Here is an 8,849-nt window from a genome sequence, read left to right as displayed (position 1 = left end):
GCCGTAATTAGATCAGCTTTACGAGGCTTTCATCCAGTGAATATATTGAGATTATCTTAATTTAAACAATAAGCTATTGGCAAAACAATTAAGTGATGCCATCTATAAGCATGCACGATTTTATTAATGACCACATTAGCAATTTTTTTCACGCGAATTTAATTAATCTGTTCTCTTCATATTTAAGAGTTAGAAATGTAGGCCCTATATTACTATTAAAATGTTTTGTGCTTTAAATTAAAATTGTTCTTTTAAAATCGCTAACGTGACGCAATTAAATTATCGCAGCGTTGCACAAACGAACAAACGAACAAACACCAAAACCTGTTCCAGGTACGTACCCGGCTAGGTGAGTATCACGTGATCCAACCACAGACGAAAATAAAAAGCGAGACGCCGCAAAACCTCACCAAGACGAGTTAATATTTTGACATGTCTGAATTAGCCTTGAGTTATCCGTCTTTAATTTGTTAAGTTAATTAACGCGACGGCGTATCCTGCACGTTACGCTAATCGTCGACGTAATTTGTTTGTCTTTTTTCAGCCGAGGACGCTGGGAAATTCAATTGGAAACCTTTTCCTCGCTATTGCAAGTGGCAGACTTAAGTTGTCATGTTGTAGTGATGACCCCCTCGGCAATGTTGTAGTGATGACCCCCTCGGCAATGTTGTAGTGATGACCCCCTCGGCAATGTTGTAGTGATGACCCCCTCGGCAATGTTGTCAGTACACGTCCTCCTCACAGACAAGGTGAATTAGTTAGTGAAGTTATTTACATGATAGGTTAAGTTTTTTGTTTAGCCAGCAACAGTTATTTACATGATAGGTTAAATTATTGTTTAGCCAGCAACAGTTATTTACATGATAGGTTCTGTTCTTTGTTTAGCCAGAAGCAGAGTTTCTTCCAGGCCTCTCTTCGGGGGGGCGAAGCCCCCCCCCCCCCGAAATTTTTTTACCGCCCCCCCCCCCCCCCCGAACGAAATGAAATTTATATAATGTATATAGAAAATATATGCTTTTAACAGTGTCCGCCCCCCCGAAGAAAGTCTACCGCCCCCCCCCCCCCGAAAATTTCAAGTGCCCCCCCGGAGAAAAAAGTCTGGAAGAAACACTGGCCAGAAGAAGCTATTTACATGATAGTTCTAGTTTTCCTTTCTTTCTTTTTTATATTATTTTTAGTACATGAGAACGTGTGTAATCCCAAAAATCGCCCAAGGGACTTTAATAGTTCTGTATCCTTTATCTAAAATATATGATCACGTCTCTTTCTCTCTCTTTATATATATATATATATATATATATATATATATATATATATATATATATATATATATATGTGTGTATCTTTTTGCAACCAATTTACCCACACAACAGAATTGAATGTATCAGAGTGACTAAAGAATGATTAGATATCTGTTTTGACCTAAGTCTTTTAGATGTGAATATCTTTGTATCTTTTGATTTTAATTACCTGACGTTATCCATTTTGCATGCATTTTACATACATAATGTTACCACCCACAAACACACGCACACACACACACACATATATATATATATATATATATATATATATATATATATATATATTCTTAAGTTCTACCTATGTTATTGTATTATAGAAAGGATTAACAGAATTACCTTACCTTCACATCGAAGAAAACACATGCATGCCTCGTATGTGGTTATCACATTAATCCATACTGAATCACACACAATCTAAGTCTAGATTCAACATACGCTACTTTTTTTTTTTAAATCAGTCTAGATTGTTTCGTTAAAACCTTCTAACTCAACTCTATTTTTGCAAACCTCTAAAAGTTTCAAGTTTAAAAAGAAAACAATATTTAGATATATAAAAATCCAATCTTTGTATGAAGTTCACTATCACATTACTAACCACATTTTAAATTTTAGTTGACGAATTATAACAAATGTAAAAAGCAGTGTTAAGCAAAGAAAGCGATCAATCATAAATAGATTAAAATCAGATTCCTTCACTACTTTTTAATAAGATCCAATGAACGTTACGCAGGCGTTACACAGACGGAGACGGTAGACGAGCGTGGGTGAACTCTGCTGGCGGTGTGCCGCCTGTACCAACACCAGGGTAGTCGCGTGCGATCCTGACGGTAGGTTTTGTTGTGGAGGGGAGACAAGAGTTGTCCCGCTTGACGGCGAGCAACTGTAGTGTTGTCCCCTGACGCGAGACGTGGTGTTTTTTTTCTTTAACTTGTAGAAGTTTCTTTTTTTGTGTGGTGGGAGCTTATAGATTTTATTTAAAAACAGCTGCTGTTCCAGCTGTTCATTGAAAGATCCGATTAGTTCGGAACAGGAAATACGAAATAGGAGTAAATTTAAATACAACACACACACACACACGCAAACACACGCACACACACACACGCACGCATAATCAAGTGTTATTGTGCATTGGTAAAAAATCAACAGAGTTATCATTGTAGTTATTGGCTAATTGGCTGATGAAATAAGAGAGTCAGTTACATAATTACCAGGAATTATTGGAGAAAATTTGATAAATGAAAACAAGATTGTAAAAAATATTTTTTTTAATCTTAGACATTCATCGATAATTCAAGCAAAACTTTATTTTTGTAAAAAAAAAATTTAAATAGAAAAATACATTTTGTGCAAGTTCATTTTCCAAAGACTTATTTATGGAAAGAAAAAGTATTGCTAAATTACTATGTTAAGCAACAGTTTTCGATCTAAATATCTAAGAGTGTGGAGACATACTGTGTGCTTCTGACATTAAAAATTACAGTGTCAGTTTGCTTTGCAACCGCATTTACTTAAGTATTACAGTTTTCATCACCAGCTTGTGAGGACTGATACCGAATTAAAATAGTAATACTTCTTTCTTACCTGTGCCTTAATTCGTTAAAATTTTCTTGCTGAAACAAAATACTAAACATCTAATTTCAATATTTTTACACATGAAAATTAATGAAATAATTGGTAGTGTTTCGTCTGAAGGCTGGTTTCAAGTCCCCTACACTTTGTATATAATGAAGTACTGAGGTCAAAAACGGTTAAAACTGTCAAAATTGCATGTGATTTTCGTGCATAATTAATTTTTTTATCTAACTCTGTGTACGAGAAAGTAAAAATCATTGGGGAAAAATCGTTCCATCGGAAAAAAAAACCATTTAGTAACTAAACAGACGCATATTAATAAAGTTGTCCAACTTGATGTAATTAACATTTCATTTCGCCATTACAGTTGGGTTTAAACACCCAGCTCTGAGAGCCAGCCGGAGCTGGATTTAGATCATGAGCAGCCCGGCTTCAAGAAGATTTGAGTATCCCTGGAGCAGCTCTCGATAGCGTGTGTCTGACAGTTCCCTGTTCCCCGGCTTCCATTCAGCGTACCATTGATTCCGGCTTACCCTTCCAAGTTAGTTTAAATTTTATTTCAGGGGAAGCCACCGCCGGCTTTGTGTCACACAAGCCAGGGGAAGATAATTAGACGGGAAAATATCACGAACGTTTATTTTAGATTGTGTTACTTAGAGAAATTGTTCTGTAATTATTCCCCTGGGCATTTCCATAGTCTTAAGCATTTGTTTCTTGGATCTTTCATGTGATCAACCCTAAAGGACGAAGTCTTGTTATTTAACGGCAGTTTTTCTTGGTTCTATTTCTGTTTAGTTGCTGTTTTTTTGTTATTTGTTTGGTGTCTATCATACATATCTCTAGTGCATATTCATAAGCCTCGCTTTCGTTTTCTGCATTAATCGAAGATGGTTGTTTACCCGACATTTGTAATTAATTAAGAAGTATTAATTAACTGCAGGTACAAACTTATTTACAGGTGTTTAAAAGTTTGTGTGAATTAAACAGCATATAACTGAGATAAGGCCTTGCCGTGTTCTGGGTGGTTGATGTGATCGTGGCTACACAGAGGTTCCATTATCGGTGGTGTTTTTTTTTGTGCTTAGAAGAATGAGATGGCAAGGTGCCCTGTCCAACAGTTGGTTCACACAGCAGGATTGTATATACACATATGGCATATGGGACTGACTATGCAATGTTCGGCAATGGCCTACCCAGACACCTTACACAGACACCCTACCCTGGTGCCTTAGACACCATACACTGGTCCCACTACCCAGATACCCTACCCTGGTGCCTTAGACACCCTACCCTGGTCCCACTACCCAGATACCCTACCCTGGTGCCTTACCCAGACACCCTACCAAAACACACTACCACCATCTTGTACACCATATTTCAACACTACCACCATATCATACACCAAGTAGCTGTAGCTTCACGATACCAAAAGATCATGTTGCTAACACAGGGGTCAACGAGTGCAGCTGGAAATGAAACTTGGCTTTTGTCGACTCGGCCGTACCCCCCGGGAGCAGTTAGTCTGGGGCTCTACCTAGACCAGAATTACGGGGGTCATCAAAATACAATTTGAGAACAAATACCAGATTTGTAAGGATTTTTTAAGGGCTATTTGTGTCTTACTACCTAAAATAATATTTTTAAAAATGCTGTGACATTGTAAACGAAGAAGCTTATATTGAAATATTAGATTGAGGTATATATACAAAATGATAGTTTATAGGCCTTTATATGTATATGTATTTTTAATTCAACGATTTGTAAACTATTTATTAATGCGCAGTCCGTTACAAAATTTGAAAACATTAACGCATCTCCAACTACAAGCATCAATTGAGCTCCGTCATTCTAATTTATGAATTATGAAATCGCAGCATAAGTTCTAAATACTAAGATAAAACGAACGATACAAGAATGAGAATATAAGAATATATGCTAATTGCCTATGCTAACAATTTATTACTTTGAGGCTGAGCAGGTGATTCTATTTTTTCTACACATTTACCAATATTTGTCTGGTAAACTACTATTAGAATCTAATTCACACTTTCAAATACGTGAATGGTAGAGAATATAAACCGGAAGTGATCTCCCCTAAACTTTCTCGAATATTCTCACATAACACTACGGGGGATGGCAACTCGGGGAAATAGACATATATTTTTAATTACTTAAACTTTTTAAAATAGAATATAATCTCGTAGAAAAAAGAATTGCGTATCAAATGAATGGCAAACAATATGTGTATCATAGTGCGGAATATTATTAGTACTTAATAAATTCTAAGCGATTTTTGAGAAATCGGAAATAGCGTAAATTACGATTTCCGTTCAACGGAAGCTACTCTAAATTTGACAAAAGGCGGAGCATTAAACCTTTTACTAACATGTGAAATTTTATTTATCCATCTGAAACAGTAATCAACTTATAGGCTTTTGAAAAACTAAAAGTAGAATAAGTTCTACTTCCGGTTATCAGAAATCGATGAAAAATTGATACAGAACTTTAAATTTGATATAATACTTACATATGAAATTTCATCAACCTAGCTTTCACGGTACTCAAGTTACCGTGTTCACAGTCACACATACACACACATACATACACACATATACACACACACAGACATACGGACACAATTGGAAAACTATGTTTTTCGACTCAGGAAGGTGTAAAACGTCGAGATTTGTAAAAATCTCGTTTTTTTTTGTTTTTGTTTTTTGTTGCACGATTACAAAACTTCCTCTATAATTTTTTTTTAAAACGTGTTTAGTTATTGATTAAAATTAGGTATCATTCTAATAATACAGCTCAAATACAAAAGGTCGAACTGTCACACGCATATACAGGGGGAGTTACATCATCAAGCATTGACGATAACATTGTTATTATTTTTAAGAGTTTTGACAGCCTTGGCTTTAGAACCATTGGCCTGAGACATGATGAGTTCAATATCCTTTTGGTCAACACTAGTCTCATCAATCTCTTCTTCCTCCTCCTCAGACCCCTCTTGGATGGGCTGTGATACCGTGCTAGCCTGTTCACCTGGTGCACCAGAGTTATGTCTTGAACTTGTTAGCTGCTGCCACCTGGGCCTGTTGGTTCAGATCCTCTATCTTAGCCTCACCAAATACTATGTATGTATCAGATGCAGTACTTTTGTAAACATCTGGCCACTTATCACAAACAAAATATTTTTTACATCTGGCCCACTTATCACAAATTTAAAAAAATTACATCTGGCCCACTTATCACAAATAATTTTTTTTTTTGCCTTTCTGATAGGTTACCCTCGTCACACCAGGTACAAGCTTCAGACCAAGTTTAGACATGGCTTTTCTTGCTTTCTTCTCACTACGACTCTACTTGGCTTTGGATACTAGCTCCTCTGGTAGTCCTGACCAAGTTTAAACATGGCTTTTCTTGCTTTCTTCTTACTACGACTCTACTTGGCTTTGGATACTAACTCCTCTGGTAGTCCTGACCAAGTTTAGACATGGCTTTTCTTGCTTTCTTCTTACTACGACTCTACTTGGCTTTGGATACTAACTCCTCTGGTAGTCCTGACCAAGTTTAAACATGGCTTTTCTTGCTTTCTTCTTACTACGACTCTACTTGGCTTTGGATACTAACTCCTCTGGTAGTCCTGACCAAGTTTAGACATGGCTTTTCTTGCTTTCTTCTTACTACGACTCTACTTGGCTTTGGATACTAACTCCTCTGGTAGTCCTGACCAAGTTTAGACATGGCTTTTCTTGCTTTCTTCTTACTACGACTCTACTTGGCTTTGGATACTAACTCCTCTGGTAGTCCTGACCAAGTTTAGACATGGCTTTTCTTGCTTTCTTCTTACTACGACTCTACTTGGCTTTGGATACTAACTCCTCTGGTAGTCCTGACCAAGTTTAGACATGGCTTTTCTTGCTTTCTTCTCACTACGACTCTACTTGGCTTTGGATACTAACTCCTCTGGTAGTCCTGACCAAGTTTAGACATGGCTTTTCTTGCTTTCTTCTCACTACGACTCTACTTGGCTTTGGATACTAACTCCTCTGGTAGTCCTGACCAAGTTTAGACATGGCTTTTCTTGCTTTCTTCTCACTACGACTCTACTTGGCTTTGGATACTAACTCCTCTGGTAGTCCTGACCAAGTTTAAACATGGCTTTTCTTGCTTTCTTCTTACTACGACTCTACTTGGCTTTGGATACTAACTCCTCTGGTAGTCCTGACCAAGTTTAGACATGGCTTTTCTTGCTTTCTTCTCACTACGACTCTACTTGGCTTTGGATACTAACTCCTCTGGTAGTCCTGACCAAGTTTAAACATGGCTTTTCTTGCTTTCTTCTTACTACGGCTCTACTTGGCGTTGGATACTAACTCCTCTGGTAGTCCTGACCAAGTTTAGACATGTCTTTTCTTGCTTTCTTCTTACTACGGCTCTACTTGGCGTTGGATACTAACTCCTCTGGTAGTCCTGACCAAGTTTAGACATGTCTTTTCTTGCTTTCTTCTTACTACGGCTCTACTTGGCGTTGGATACTAACTCCTCTGGTAGTCCTGACCAAGTTTAGACATGTCTTTTCTTGCTTTCTTCTTACTACGGCTCTACTTGGCCTTGGATACTAACTCCTCTGGTAGTCCTGACCAAGTTTAGACATGGCTTTTCTTGCTTTCTTCTTACTACGACTCTGCTTGGCCTTGGATACTAACTCCTCTGGTAGTCCTGACCAAGTTTAGACATGGCTTTTCTTGCTTTCTTCTTACTACGACTCTGCTTGGCCTTGGATACTAACTCCTCTGGTAGTCCTGACCAAGTTTAGACATGGCTTTTCTTGCTTTCTTCTTACTACGACTCTGCTTGGCCTTGGATACTAACTCCTCTGCTACAGCTGCAACCTGGCTCTGATGCTGCATCATGTTCTTCCAGTTCTGGTGGAGTGTCATCATCATCTGAATCAGAAGATGCAGTATCTTCAGCAGGTTTAGTTTCCTCTAAAGGCTTCTCTACTGCGTGTATTGTTTGATATTTCCACTTCAATTATTTATTCTAAAAGATATTTTTTTAACATTCAGATGTTTATTACAAGAACAGTACAAATGACGAGAACCATGATGAAGTGTACAACCTGACTATAAATATATCAGTTTTCTCCTGAACATGATGATAAACACATTTTTACAAGTTTGTGATTAATTTCAAAATGAAAAGAAAAAAAATTATATATATAATAGAACTAAGCAGATTCAGTTGTTTCTGTGTTGCCATTCGATGATTCATTTGAGTCTGTGTTAGCCTTTTTCTTCGGACTTTCATCTTCTGCATCTTCACTTTCTTTTTCATCTACAGATCGCTTTTCTGCTGTTGTTTCTTCTGTTTTTGATTCTGTCTCTTCTGAGCTAGCATTTTCATTTGTATTTTCTTCTGAATCTTCTGTTTTTGTGTTTTCTTCTGTTAGTTCTTCTGCTTCAGCATCAGTCTCATCAACTTTGCCTTTCATATCTTCAACTGTCTTTGCTACAATTTACTCTGCGGTCTCTTTTGTTTCTGACTCAATAACAACATCATCCTTTGTTCAAGGCATTTTAAAATTGTGTGGTTTTCAGCGGACGACGACAGAAACGCTGTTGGTCCACGACAAAGAACGTATATGAACAAATTTAAAGAAGCCATGGATTGAACATATGTTTGAAACTGAACTTTTAAATATAAATTAGATATATACTTTATTAATAGTTATCTAATTACACTAGCATCTGATACTAATTTAATAAATTTAACCATTATCAAATGATGACAATTTTAATACAAATCGTTTAAAATGCAAAGTGTATATTATAAAAATAAACATTAATTAGCATTTTGTGTATTTTTAATTGGTATTTTACGAATTTTAAAGTTTCTATAAAACTAAGTTAAAGGTTCTTTCCCTTAGTTATGGTGAGTTTCTAAATGGGAAATAATGTAGGCAAA

At 36.8% G+C, this 8,849-nt stretch overlaps 1 pseudogene; it reads right to left on the bottom strand.

Moving 5' to 3' along the window:
- Positions 1-5,739: 5,739 nt before the first annotated feature.
- Positions 5,740-6,208, bottom strand: LOC131958378 (nascent polypeptide-associated complex subunit alpha-like; annotated as a pseudogene).
- Between the last annotated feature and the right edge of the window lie 2,641 nt (positions 6,209-8,849).

The sequence above is a fragment of the Physella acuta genome, unplaced genomic scaffold (assembly GCF_028476545.2).
Source record: "Physella acuta isolate Inbredline_101_S28 unplaced genomic scaffold, ASM2847654v3 ptg001322l, whole genome shotgun sequence".
NCBI classification, from domain to species: Eukaryota; Metazoa; Mollusca; class Gastropoda; family Physidae; genus Physella; species Physella acuta.
Note: the sequence above shows the minus strand (reverse complement) of the source record. Positions and strands in the feature narration are given on the sequence as shown.